Raw genomic sequence first — 15,084 nt, forward strand, 5'->3', positions numbered from 1 at the left:
TGACCAAACATAGCACTGACGCTGGCCCCGCGCGGCCACGGCCGGCCCAGTTAGCCTCCGCGTCCCCCACCCACTACCACGCTGTGAAGCCGACAGGTAGGACCCCTAAGCGCCCGCCCACTCTGTAACTGGGGGCGGTGTGGTCTCGGAAAATAATTCTAGTATCATGTATTTGCGACAATCTAATTTATAACGTTATATATATCAATTTATTTTCTTCCTTGTTTTTTATACATTATTTTCTTTAGTTTTATCATAAGTTTTATGATAATTTTTAACATGTGTCACTATATATTAAGTCAAGTCAGCAAATACTAAGATCGGTTCTCATATAATTATTTTTGGATTGTCTCACTAGTCGCTACACATGTTAGACGTCACCTAGTGTATGTATCTATCAGCGATAGTAATCTGTCGTAGTTAACTGCTCACCGTGATGCTGCTATGTAACGGAAAGAGATTAAGACAATTATAGAGTAACCAAGACACAAGAGAATCAAAATGAAAGCTCATGATAATTTAACTAATTGATACTGTATATATACATATTAAATAAGTGATTTCGTGTCCGTGCGGAAGATATTCTTTCCGAACGGCAAACTCCTCTCAGGAAACGAGCTGCTGCACATGGCATTGCAGTTGTATTGCCGGCGGTTGATCAGATTGGTGCGCAACAAAGACGCCGAGATGCTTTGCAGGGCTAGGCCTGGGAGCCTGACGTGGCTGGTGTTCCCATTAACTTCACATCCACCCATCCATTCATGATCGATCCGTCCGTAGAGACTAGAGAGAGGAGAGCAAAGATACTGGGAGTACGAACGTTGAAAGAACCACTCCTCAGGGTTACGCTTTTGTTGTTAATGTAGGCTCCTCGTAGAGCCAGAATAGCCTGGCAGCCATAGCATCTGAATAAGCAGGTACTACTGTTATTATCTTCAGTTACTATTTTTTTAATACACTTTTAAAAAAAATTGTTCCTATTTTTTTACCTCACACGGCTTAAAGTTATTTCTTATTTTCTCTCTTTTAAAAACTAATTCTTTAAAATTCTCCTCCACGTAAATAAAATTTAACTCCATATCAACTTTATATTTATCCCCACCTATTTCTCTTCTCTACATATCACAATAATAAAAACTATCTCCCAAGATGCCTACTACGGAACCCCGAGTGTGCAGTAATAGTACAGTAGCAATAGGGTGGGGCCCATCCGGCAGTGTCACTTTAAGGTACTGTGCAATCTTCGTGTGAGCACATGCAAAGGCAAAGTAAAGTTGTACTAGTACTAGCGCGGCAGCAGTTAGTACGTACTATAGCTGACATCGAGCATCACGTTTTCACCTGTTGCACTGTCATGTGGGACACAAGGTGAGTGAAACTTGAGGTAAAACTTCAAATGCTGAAGGGAAACCTGAACTCATTTGGCACAAAAACTACCCCAGCCAATCAAGCACCTAACCTTAAGTCCACAGGTACGGTAATCTATTATCTTAATATTTAAAGATAAATGAGACATCATGTTGATTCTCAAAGCTATAAAATCATCACGTTAATTTAAAAAAAATGAAAAGATCTAGATTACTCATTATTATGAGTATCTAACGATTTAAATAAAAAAGTTTATATCAAATACGATTAATAAATAGTAAATTTGCAAATAAAAGATATAAAAAATTAGCTATTCGATTTTTATATGGTTTGAGAAGCAAAATATCTAAATAAATAAAGAGACTAAATAAAATATAATAAATAATAATTTAAATTAGGGTTATAATAGAAAATAGAATGGTTCATATCAAATATAGTCTTAGAAAAAAATAAAATTATTATGAAAATCAAATACCTAAATAAAGAATCCATGCAAAATATAATTAATCAGTAGCTATAATTCATAATAAAAAATAATGATTTTTTAAAAAAAAATTAACTAAGATAATAGATTAAGAAGTAATATGTAGCTCAAGTTCGTTGCATCAGGCAACCAGAAGGCAATACGCAACATGGAGATAATGCAAACATATTCTGATTTTTGTTAGGATGTCTACACCTAACGGATAATTATAGCAGTTGATCAAAACGTATATGAATCGAACCAATACATGCATACAACTCAGGTATAAGTTTGGAGCATAAATAATTTTCTTCTATACTAATATAATTTTTATCTCTTCTTCTAATTTTATTCATTTTGTAATTAAATGGCACTATCTCATAAAAAATTAAAGAGAATAATTTTTAATCAAAGTTTATCATAACAAAATACCACAGCAAGACTAGCTATATTATTATCATGCACAACTTACTAGTTAATTAGAGAATGGAGAATCATTCAGCCTCTAAGTTGAAGTAGAAGTAGGGGCATGTAGAAAGCTTCGAAGGCAACGTGCGTATGCACACCTACTTGCTCGGGTTGGTGGTCCTCGGGGCAACTCCCTTATAACAACTAACTTTTATTATTATAGCATGTAGAGAGAAGAGAAATAGCTAAGGTGAAGATGAAACTGAAGTGAAGAAAAATCTTACTCGTGTGAAGAAAAATCTTGAAGAGCTAGTCTTTAAAGGAGAGGAAATAAAAGATAACTCCAAACATTAAGAGGTGTGGAGAATTATAAATAGAATCTTTTAAAAAATATGTTGAGAGAAAATAAGAAATAACAGCAGGAGATAACCTGCCAGGGATCCTTCGGCAGCTACTGCTGCGGTAGAAATATCCGAACCAGCCCTGCAGCCAGGTGTTACCACCATCATATCATTGCTGTATTTTCCTTCCCCTCACGGCATGCAGTGCATCGGAAACCGCTCACGGGCGAGAGCGACGTCAAGCAAAGCAAAGCATGCACAGCACAGCTCGGCTGCTCTTCCGCAGCACGCCGCTGTTGCGCGCATGGATATCACAGTGATCATTCCCAACCAGCTGAGCCTGAGCCAGGGATTTTGCTTTGTTTTCTTGCCCCGCGCCACGGGTGATGGACGACGGGGACGCGGAGGACGGAGGCCAGCCCGGCCAGGGGGCCGCGTCAGGCTCGTGCTCGCTGTTGCGCCCGACACACTCGGCGAAGGCTCGCACGGACACATGCGTGTCGTATGCTTGGCGCTGCGTACACGTCCGGTCCATGGACGCTAGCGACGACCTGCGCGCAGCCTGCAACGTGATCTTTTGCTTCGTGAGCTAGCCCGAGCCACACGCCGAGATCACGGGGGGGGGGGGGGGGGAGAGAGAGAGAGAGAGAGAGAGAGAGAGAGAGAGAGAGAGAGAGAGAGAGAGAGAGAGAGAGAGAGAGAGAAACTATTGCTCCAAGTTCTTTTACCATCACACTAAGGAAATAATACTACACATTGAACGTTTGCTCTATCGACAGATATGCTCGTATGCGACGCCACGGCGGGCGGAGTCGCCGTGCCCGTGTCTGTGCCCGTGGGCGGCACGTTTAGGCTTCGGTTGCATTTCAATGATGCAGGTACACGGCACGGCAAAGCTTACCATGCATGCGTGCGACGGGCGGGGGCGGTCTAGCTAGGAACCGGGGACAACCATGCTACAGGGCTACGTGAAGGGCCCCGCTCATGCACGGAGCGTGCGTGCACAGAGATTCATACATGCATGGCATGAGAACGGAAAGGCAACTTCATTGCACGGCATGGCATGAGACTCCGTGTGTTCCACAAGGGCACACCCCACATGACCGCACGCTCCAATGATTTGTTGCCATTTTTTTCAGAGCGGTTTGCATGCAGTGGGAAATAACTCGCAAGAAAAGACACGCATGCCACCAACAGCTAGAACTTTACGGCATTTTGTTATGATGCAACAAGCACCAGATTAGTCCACGGAAATACCATAACAAGATTTGCGTACCAATACATATGAATCTTACGAAATTCTCGCGTTCTAAATGAACGCTGATAGTAGAACTTAGTTCCAAAATCAGTATTACCTCTGCCTCGTGCTTTACCAGCTGTAACGACGGAGGCAATGGCAGTGCTGAATAATCTATTCTTTGCTCATGTGGTTTTGCTATAGTCGTGGGGCTTCTAAAAATTATCAGTTCCCTTATATATCACTTGATGTGTCCATGACATACTGATCATTAAGGGAATTGGTTAAATCTCAGTGGCAATATAGATATGTGTGTGCAGGATCGGTACAGTGAAACTTGGCTACGGAAAGGGTCCGAAATAAGATTGAATACAACCCGGTGGGCATTGTGACAGATATGCCAAATTAGACTAAAATTCTATCCTGAAAGTTTTCCCCGTGTTGGCTCGGGAAGTCATGGTCCAATGCTTGTAGACGGACTAAAATTTTCATGTTCCGGAATGTTTGTAGGACTAGAGGCTCAATTTTACCCCGCCCGTACGTACGCGAGGATGCTTAAAATGCTCATATTCATTTTTGACATGAGTAATATGACTCGTAATCCTATAGTCATGACCAAGACTTTGTCTGTTTAGCTCACAGATTGTGCATTGTGTTCATAATTTATAAGTTGAACTAAATAGATAGATTATACAATTAAGTCTCTGATAGTAATAATCCAATAATTTGTCTTTTAACAGTTTATATAAATTGTACAGTCTAACATTTATAATTTAATTTCTTACTATTCATAAACAAACGGCCCCTAAATGATAGATCGCGTCTCTCTGTACGGAATCAGGACAACCCCGTCAGAGATACACCACAGAATGATCAGTCATACTCCTAGTTAGCGACGACACCAGCGTCAATTCAGAGAAGCCTGCAGCGGCCGTTTCCTTTTTCTCCTTTTTTTCACACTGACGGATGCATGCCAATGTACGTATCTGTTTGGTTCTTCCCCCTTCAAGGAGCTTGGCTATTCACGGTCCCGTCCGTGTACGTGCGTTCCCGGCCACCCCCCATGTTTGTCAGTCAGACTACGGCGCAGTACATTTCAAAGCTCAAAGCGATCCCTGAATTCTGATGCCCGGAGCCCTGAACAGACGCTTCCCCTTGCCTGGTGGCTGGAGCCAAACGTAGTGGTGCTATTTGATTGACAAGAATGCGTGCAGCCAGCAGGTGGCAGCACGGAGAGAGAGTGTGTGCGCTACCTAGGTGACGTGCAGTACAAGCCCGGGCGAGATGAGATCGATCTCTTTGCTTGCCGCCTTGCCCCAGCTGCCATGTCATTGGACCCGTGTTGTGACACCCCGGCTTTGCTTGCTCGTCCTCGCAATCGCAAACACATGCACGTAATAGTGGTGGTCCTCGTCGTGTCGTGCTGTGCTGTGTTGTGTGTGGCTTTGCAGCTGCAGCTGCGCTGCTGCTGCGGTGACGTTAGCATCTCCCGTGTAGTTATAGTACTCCACTGGTAGTTAGTCCATGGATCTCTCTGACCTGCTGCTCGCCAGATTACGTGCTGTCTGCGACTGGAAGCGGATTGCTTGGGCAAAGCATTTACGCTTCGGCTTCAGCCCCGGTTCCTCGGGCCGTGCTGATGCATGCATGGACCATGGAGTCGTCGGTCAGCCAAGCTGCATCTGCTGCGATACGCTGTTCGAGAACTCAAGTCCATTCAATGCGCTCCAGAACACTGCATGCATTGGCTCCTTGACTTCTCCAAAAGAGCGTGGCTACAGTAGACAGAGGGAGCTATGGGCTTGACTCTGAACATTTTTGGCCGTGCCATGCAGCGTCGTGGCCTCAGGACATGCTACTGTGCAGTTGGGCGCGTTACGTGCACATATCACTAGTTGCTTCGTTTTGCGTTGGCTGCATGGGCGCAAAACTTTTCAGCTCATCTTGGGGCATGCATGTCGTGTGTGTCCCGGTAGGTACCGGCCGGTGCCCCGCCGGCCTGCATGGGCGTACACACACGCGCCACTTCCGTCGAGTTTAAAATTGAGTGATCACCGCACCGATCATATCCTACGGCTATAATAATGCGACGAGGCGTACCGCACCGGGGTGGGGTTCGGTGATGATACTCAACAAGCATGCTGCACCTAACGCTAAGGATTTTCTGGACGCTGACACTACTCTAGCTAGAATTTGGTACAGGATCTACGAGTGTTCGACGCGGTATCTGGATAAAAAGCAGTCTAATAATAATGGGAGAACGTACATGCCACCACTTCGATTGAAGTGCCTCGATGTGACTTGACGTGAGTACATGCTATGCCGGCTAAAAATGAAATAAGCTGTCCCTATACAACCAACCCTCACGGCTAAAAATGAAATAAGCTGTCTAGGCTAGGGGAGAAAAAACTGTAGGTTTGCATTATATCATGCTAAAAAATTATGAAAAGGAAGAAGGGTAGAAGTGAGTTCTGATCGAGGATAGGTATTAGTACAAGTTACCTGTTGTAGAAAAGGATTATTTATAAGATATGTTTCTTAATTAGACAAATATTGAAAAAGGGTGAAGCGTATGGTTCAAATGATCCAAGTTGCAAAGTGTAGCATGGCCCAGCCCACCCTTTTGGGTCTAGCTATTAACCCATGGTGGGCCATTGATGGCAACTTCAGCAGTATGTCCAAGCACTCACTTCACTGGAGATAATTTGGGAGGAAGTACTGCAACACTCTATCTATTATATTATCATTTAAGTGTTAAAAGAAGTCGTCAGATTTATTCTTAAGTTATAAAATTACTATATTAATTAGAAAAAAAGAAAAAAAATTTAAACGACTTATTGTTATGAACATCTACCTGTTTGGATTAAACAAAAAGCCCATATTAAATTAACATCTAACGGTCTAGATTAAAAAAATCTATACCAAATACGATTAATAAATAGTTAAATTAAAAATTATAAAAAATAGCTGTACGATTTTCATACAGTTTGAAAAACAAAATATCTAAATCAAAAATCAAAACAAAATAAAAATAAAAAGATACTATTTTTAATTAAGTATTATCGTGATAAAATATTACAGTAACTATAGTCATACTATTAACGTTAACTATCTTACACTCGTTGGCTATTACGTTCAATATAAAATAGCGTCTCCTTGCTACTAATAATCGCTCAAAATCGTCAAATAAACTAAGCTTCTGCTGCTCTTATTCCCTCCTGCGTACCATCTCGAACACTCCCCTCTCTCAGTGTATTACTCTTGTTACTCAGCCACGAGGGGTGCAGAGAGGATGGATCGATGGAGGCGGCAGGGTGGTAGGCCACGGAGCAGTTACTCATGGTCACGTCTGCACATCCAATCCAAGAGCGAAGCGTGAACAACCGCGCAAGCGATCGAATCGAGGGGTAAGTAGAGGTGTAGAACACCCAGAGGAATTCCGGGTGCTGTGGATGCAGGTGGTTGCGGGGAGGCCATCAGCCGATGTGAAGTCCACTGCGACACGCTTGGGACCCATGTTTACAAATTCGTTTGGCGAATAAAAACCGAAATCCGGCGGTTACCCAAAAACAGTGGTTATTATGATAACTATTTGAAATTTGGTGAAAATTTGTACAAATTTAATTGGGCAAATTTGCAAATTGATGTCAAAACCCAGCTGAATTGGACCGTCGGTTATCAAGCAAATTGGACTGGTTACTGAACGGTTTCTGCGATTATCGATCGATTTTGACGATAACCGAATTGGTCAAAATTTGAGATTTTTTGGCGATAACGGATCAAATTTTAGCGGTTACCGAACACATTATTTGAATTTCCACGAAGTTCAAGGAAAATAAAAAAATCATTAAAAATAACAAAAAAATAGGAAAAAATAGAAACAAATATGACATGATATTTGCTATGTTTTGTTTAATCATACTATCTACTCTTACATATATCATACATAGGAAAAAAATTGTAAAAAATGAGAGAAAATTTTGGCATGACCTTTACTATATTTTGTACATTTCAAGAAAAAAAAAACAAATAGATACTGATAGCAATATGATCATGACCATATAATTGTTTCATCGAATATATGCATACATTACATAAGTAACACCTCAAATTAATAAATTTGTTGAATTATCCATACAAAAGCTAGAAACACAATCACATGACATCCATCAATACTTACCAAAATGATGGTTGATGCTTAAAATATAGTTTGCATGGTATGCACGCCACATGTAACCTACGATATGAAAATTAATACAATAACATAATATATAGAAAAAATAGTTGCAGAAAGTATATCCATCGTGTAGATAGCAACTCTATCTTAAACTCTACCCAAATTTGCCCTGTCTATGCAGAAGTGGTTGATCATTGTCCTTGCAATATGTTATAAAACTTAGGGTTTTACCACTCATAGACCCACTAAATAGGAGGTTCTGACTGAGCATCGGGGATAGGATAGTCGTACGGATACGATCCAGAACTACTCTTCATGCCATAGTTGCTGGAATAGCTCGCACTATCTTGTGGTCCATTATGACCACCCCGTATGACATGCCTTTGTGAGGATGGGGTATCGTGGTACTTGTCCTGTGTGGTATGTGTAAACTGACTCTCACCAGTGAATTGCACAGGAGCAACGACAGAGGATAGGCATGGAGGAGCACCGCCTCCCTGACTGTCATCGTCATCGCTATCTGTCTTTGAGCTGCTGCCATGAACTTTTCAAAGGTATCCCTATCATTGTGATACAATGAATCTTACTCCTACTTGACACTGTTGTATCTCAGGAGCACCTCACTCAATGTCGACACCTTGTCTTGATCAGCAAATCGAAGGAAGGCATACAACGGCTAAACAGGATCGACAACCATTTTAAGGTTATCCCACCATGCTAAACTGGATAGGCAACCATGTGCGTATCTCCCAATGTCAGAACCCATGTAGCGAGACTGCCGCAGGTCACTAGATGTCATCCATTGCATGCACCTATCCTTTCGGCGTAGAAAGCTTTCAATAAATAGATAGTTTGTGCCAAATCTTGTAGCATTCTACCTTACCAACTCTCCACCACTCGCGGTATTCATCATTTCATGGAGCTTTGAATGATTGTACAACCATCACAATATGGACCTTTCATTTTGAGTGACAATGTCGTGATCTCTAAATTCGGCAATTGATTTTAACATTAAATTTATCGTATGTACCACACAAGGTTGCCACGCGATAGCAAGATACTCCCTTCTGAGAAGTTGACATGCCTTTTTATAGTTCGATCTGTTATCAGTCACGATCTGCACAATATTTTGTGCCCCCACATCATTGACCACTGATCTTATCTCCTGCATAAACGAATCAACCAAATAAATATACAACAATTGCAACACTAAGTTAACAGCGCAGCACAACAATGTACCTTTTTCAAATACTTGGCATCTTTGCTGTAGCCAGTCGTATCTACGGACTTATGAAAAAACATGCAACCATTGCAATATGAAAGGAAATTAATAATACTCATGTGCGTCAGTCCAGTACAAGAATCACACATAATGTTCACACCATACTCTGGCCATTCTAGCTTCCACTTGTCAAATATCTTCTTCAATGCACTCTCGTTCTCGTTCAGGTACTTACCATCTATATCCCGGTCAGGTGGAGATGTGACACCCTCTCCTGTTATACAATAGATGATCATAAGTCAAAAGAAAGATATACGACAATAATAATTTTCATTATAAACTTTATCACTCACCCTATTTCTGTGTTTCTTTCGCTGCAGCCACAAAGATTGCATCGTCCGCCCTTCTACCAGGAATACCTGAAGTGTGAAAAAAATTAAACCATGCCAAACCAATAGCTGCCTTTGCATTCGCACTCCATGACCCGATTTCAATCCTCTACTATACAAGGGCTTTTGCTACAACAATATTGTAATCCCTGACATTTTGTGGTGGCTCCTTGGTTGAAGATACCCTCCTAAGCATCCTCTTTAACACATTGCCTCCTCTGGCACTTCTACTACCACCTTCATGCTCGTAGGACTCACCTGCCCTCCTTCTGAACTCTTCCTCATCTCTAGACTGAGCCATGGCACGCTGCACTTGTTCCTCTTCGGTCTCCTCATTATCGCTTATCAAATCTACTTGAACTCTTACTGACTCTTGCCTCTGAAGCCTCTCCTCAGACCTTCCCTTTCTCATATCTCTTGCCCTATCTAGGTCACGCCTGAAGTAATCACGCACATCTGGAGGCGCCCTATCACAATATATAACATTCGATCCGCACCCTGCCAAATGTTCTTTTAACCTTGTGGCACCATCACCTTTTTTTTCTTATTCCAGTTATTGCACCTAAACCCCGAGACCAAATTATCCACGTGCTGCCACACCACATTTATATCTGCCATCGATTACTGCACAACAACATATATCATCCTATTAGCACTCCATAAATTCCAACAACGAGTAAACATTGAGCCAAACTAAGTACTAGGCGCTAACCAACGTTATCGGACACTAACCAACCCCAACAAAAAAAAACGAACCCTAACCTACACTAATCACTTTGAACTAATCCTAACCAATCATAACACATACAACTGAGGGGACATCGTTTAAAACCGACCGCATCGGGCCGATAATCGAGCAAATCGCACAATAAATCGATCGCATCAATGTCAAACCGCACTGGCGAGCTCATACTAGCAGTAACCGACTTATTTAAGCAAGAAATCGCTCGGATTTAGCGACTTACCACCTGTATAGCCTCGGTTACCGTTGCGATGTGCACGGTCGCCAGACGCGTGAACTTCCCCATGATGCGCTCGGTTACCGCTCCAATGCACTCGATTACTGCCTTCTCCTGACCAATTTCTGACCTTTCTACTTCAGATTGCCTCACTACGCGGTAGGTCTAGTAGAGCTCGCAGCGGAGGCGATGTATTTGCTATGGACAAAGCGATGAACACGGGTTTTTTGCTATGGCCGTCCAGGAAGTCTTATCCATTGAGTTGGGCCGAAATGGGCCGTTTGCACTGTGCATTCGATCTGTTTCGGCCTTTTTTCAATGTTACAATACTTGAGCAGATATTTCTTGATGCAAATGTCATTTTTTTTAAAAAAATTCACAGATATTCTTAGAATTGCCTCTAATTTTTTATGAAATTTTTACTTTTTAAATCCGATTTGAATTTTTTAAATTCAAATTTGATAATCGTTTGCATTTCAAAATTGGTTCGGAGCGGTAAGGTCGGTTACTGTGAATTTCGAGCGGTAACTGTTGAATTTTGAAACCCTGGTTATGACTTAGGCACAGCAGAGGTCAAGGAACAGAGGCTGGGACAATGCAATGGCGATGGCGTAGACAACAACAGGGTCACGAATCATGAATTAAGAAACTAATTAAACGATGAAAGTTAGCTTTGCTGAAACAGTGCGGTGGATTGGCGGTTTTGGTTCACAACACACTACTTGAGAGAGCAAACGAGGACAACACCAATCAAATCCGTCGCCAGGGAGACGAACACCAGAGGTGTCGATGTTGTAGTTACAGGCATCGTTAGAATATATGGTTTAGCCTATTATATTTGTATAATTCTAAATAAATTTTAAAGGACTAATCATGTGAGAGAGGTATCTTTAGTCTTATCTTGCTAGTGGATGTGGATAGAAACCAACCTAAAAAGGGTTTCTATTATCCACCTACTTAGCATGTGTGGATGAGAGGACTAAAGAACACATGTGCGCACTCGCTCGCCGCACCGCGACTGGGGTGAGGGCGAGGGCATGCGGTGCATGTGTGAATGGTCCGCTGAAATCGGGTCCAGTTCCTTATGCAGATGCGAACTCCTTTTGCGGTTTTATTCTTTTTGCTGCATGGAAAAACAAATAAATATATAGAAATCATGTTGATCAAGACTCCGATCGTAGCGGCATAACCAACTCCGACCGTGGCACGTCTCAACTGCATGACTCTCCCTCTCTCTCTCTATATCTACCTGCCGCCGCCACAAAGTAGAGAGGCCATACATAATTAGGATTTTGTCAATTTCTCTCTATTGTGCCATCACACGTAGTCTACTCCATCCTGTTGCGCTGGCATGCACCGACGAATGGGAGAGCAGGTCTTCTAAACCCGTTGGCCTTGAGATCCTGCACCAATAGATGACGAATAAGATTTTTGGGAAGCGCTCGATGCGACTGCTCATGATCTGGTTCCTCAACATCACCGTGTGCTACTTCGTCTACATCTTCGTCATCCTCGTCGTCTGCTACACTGAGATCAACTTCGACTACTCCATCTTTGTCATCGCCTATTGCATCGACATCACAGGGGTTTCTACATCTCATATCGCCATCGGGTACGTATACTGCAATCTCTACTAGAGTATCTAGTCGAGCTCTCCTCAAGTGATAGTCGATCTAGTCAAGGCTCATTGGTGTAAGTCAAAATCCTACTTAAGTATCTAGTCGAGACTCGTCGGAGTTGGTCGAAGTTTTGCTCGAGTATCTAATTTAGACTCGTTAGAGCAAGTTGAATCTTAGTCGATATTGATTATTTGTATATGTTCTTGTTCATGCCATATTAGGAATTGAATTAAGTTAAATCTGAAAGTGCTATTATTTCCAAAAATCTAAAAATCTTATTGTAGTCACTTTAATTTAACGATGACTGGTTTTGCTAATGCACTGAGGCCGGACAAATTTACCGGTGTGCACTTTAAGAGATGGTAGGTCAAAGTCACTCTATGGCTTACGGCTATGAACTGCTACTGGGTTACGTCTGGCAGGCCTGAAGGAACTCTTTCCTCTGATGAGGAGAAAAAGTTTGAGGAAGTCAACACACTCTTTGTAGGATGTGTTCTTAGTGCTCTTATCGATCATCTCTGTGATGTGTATATGCACATAAAGGATGTAAAAGATTTACGGGACACACTTAATGTAAAATTTGGTGCGTTAGATGTAAGTAGTGAACTGTATATCATGGAGCAATATCATTAGTACAAGATGATCGATAATCGATCAGTAATTGAGCAGACTCATGAGATTCAGTGCATTGTAAAAGAATTCAAGCTTCTAAAGTGTAGCTTACCCAACAAGTTTGTGGCTAGGGGTACCATTGCCAAATTGCCTCCTTCGTGGAGGAATTTTGCCACTGCTCTAAAACACAAGAGACAAGAGATTTCTGTTGAGAGTCTGATTATGTCTCTTGATGTTGAGCAGAAAGCTCGAATTAAAGATGTGTAGAACAAAGGAGGCGATGGACAGTCTAGCGCATATGTGGTGCAACATTCCTCTAACGACAAGTACAAATAGAAAAACAATAAGGGCAAACAAATCACCAACTTCAAGAAGAAAAAGATGAACAAAGATGACAAACCTTGCTTCGTGTGTGGCGAGGTTGGCCATTAGGCCAAAGATTGCTGAGACTACAAAGGAAGAAAGGTTAATCAAGGGAAGAACACAAATCTGTCAACATGACCATTGATAACACTGGAGATGGAACTAGTGAGTATGATAATCTACCTATTATTCTTTTAGTGAATCAATCTTCTAGTTGGTGGATTGATACCGGGGCTAATGTACACATGTGTGTTGGTGTTTCAATGTCTCTTCTTATTAGACCGCTCAGGATTATTCCATCTTAATGGGGAATGTGTCTTATCCTTCTGTTCATGGTGTTAACACGGTAGATTTGAAGTTTAGTTTGAAAAAGATCATACAAATAATGAACATGCAGCATGTCACTTCAATAAACAAGAATCTAGTTAGTGGTTTCCTTCTCTGTAGAGATAGGTTTAAGGTGGTACTCAAGTCCAATAAAGTATTTATGTCTAAACATTGACTTTTTTTATTGGTAAAGGCTATGAGTGCGGAGGCTTGTTCCGTTTTTATTTTTCTGATTTTTACAGTAAATCTGTAAACCATATTTATGACAATATTCATGGAGATGAGACTAGTGTTTGGCACTCACGGTTATGTCACATAAACATTGGTTGTATGACTCGGTTTCCTAGCTTGAATTTAATTTCAATTTTTTCCACTATCAAATGTTCTAAGTGCTAAATTTGTGTGCAATCTAAGCAACCTCATAAGCCTCACAAGGCAGCTGAGGAGAGAAATTTAGTACCGTTAGAACTCATATATTTAGATCTGTGCGAGATGAATGTGTGTTGATGAAGGGTGAAAAAAGATATTTTATGAACTTAATTGATGATCCGTCTAGATTTTGTTATGTGTATTTATTAAAATAGAAAGATGAGGCTTTAGACTACTTTAAAATCTATAAGGTAGAAGTTGAAAATTAATTGAAAAGAAGAAACAAAAGACATGGGTCGGATCATGGTGGAGAGTGCTTCTTGAGTGATTTCGATTTATTCTGTAAGGAACATGTAATTATTCATGAGAGAACGCATCCCTATTCGCCCTAATCAAACGGGGTAGCCAAGAGAAAGAACCACACCCTGACTGACCTGGTTAATGCCATGTTAGACACCGTGAGTTCAGCTAAGACATGGTGGGAGAGGCCTTGTTGACTTTGTGTCATATTCTAAATAGAGTTCGTACTAAGAATAAGGAGAAAACCCCATATGAAGAATGAGAATGGAGAAAACCAACACTTTCTTATTTGCGCACTTAGGGATGCTTGGCGAAAGTCAATGTACAAATAACTAAAAAGCGCAAGTTAGGCCCTAAGACTGTGGATTGTGTCTTTCTGGGATATGCTCATCAGAGCATTGCCTATAGGTTTTTAGTAATTAAATTGAGGTATCTAACATGCTAGTCAATACAATTATGGAGTCTAGAGATGTTATTTTCTTTGAGAGCATATTTCCTATGAATAATATATATAATACTTCTAGTCAAATCTCTGAGATAATTCCTGAACCTATCACACCACTCGAGTATTCTGAACAATCACTCGAGCTAGTTCTTGAGGAGGATGACAATAAAGCTCTGAGAAGGAGTAAGAGACAAAGGACAATAAAATCTTTTGGTGATGATTTCATTATGTACCTTATCGATGACGCTTCCAAGTCAATTTCAGAAGCTTCTGCATCTCTAGATGCAGCCTACTAGAACGAGATTGTTAGTAGTGAGATGAATTCCATTCTCGCAAATAGGACTTTGGAAGTCATAAATCGACCTTATGGTTGTAAACCTGTTGGTTGTAAGTGGGTGTTAAAAAGAAGTTTAGACATGATGGTACTATCGAAAAGTATAAGGCTTGGCTTATGGCCAAAAATTATACCAAAAAGAAGATAAATT

This window comes from Phragmites australis, chromosome 1, assembly GCF_958298935.1.
Source record: "Phragmites australis chromosome 1, lpPhrAust1.1, whole genome shotgun sequence".
Classification (NCBI taxonomy): domain Eukaryota; kingdom Viridiplantae; phylum Streptophyta; class Magnoliopsida; order Poales; family Poaceae; genus Phragmites; species Phragmites australis.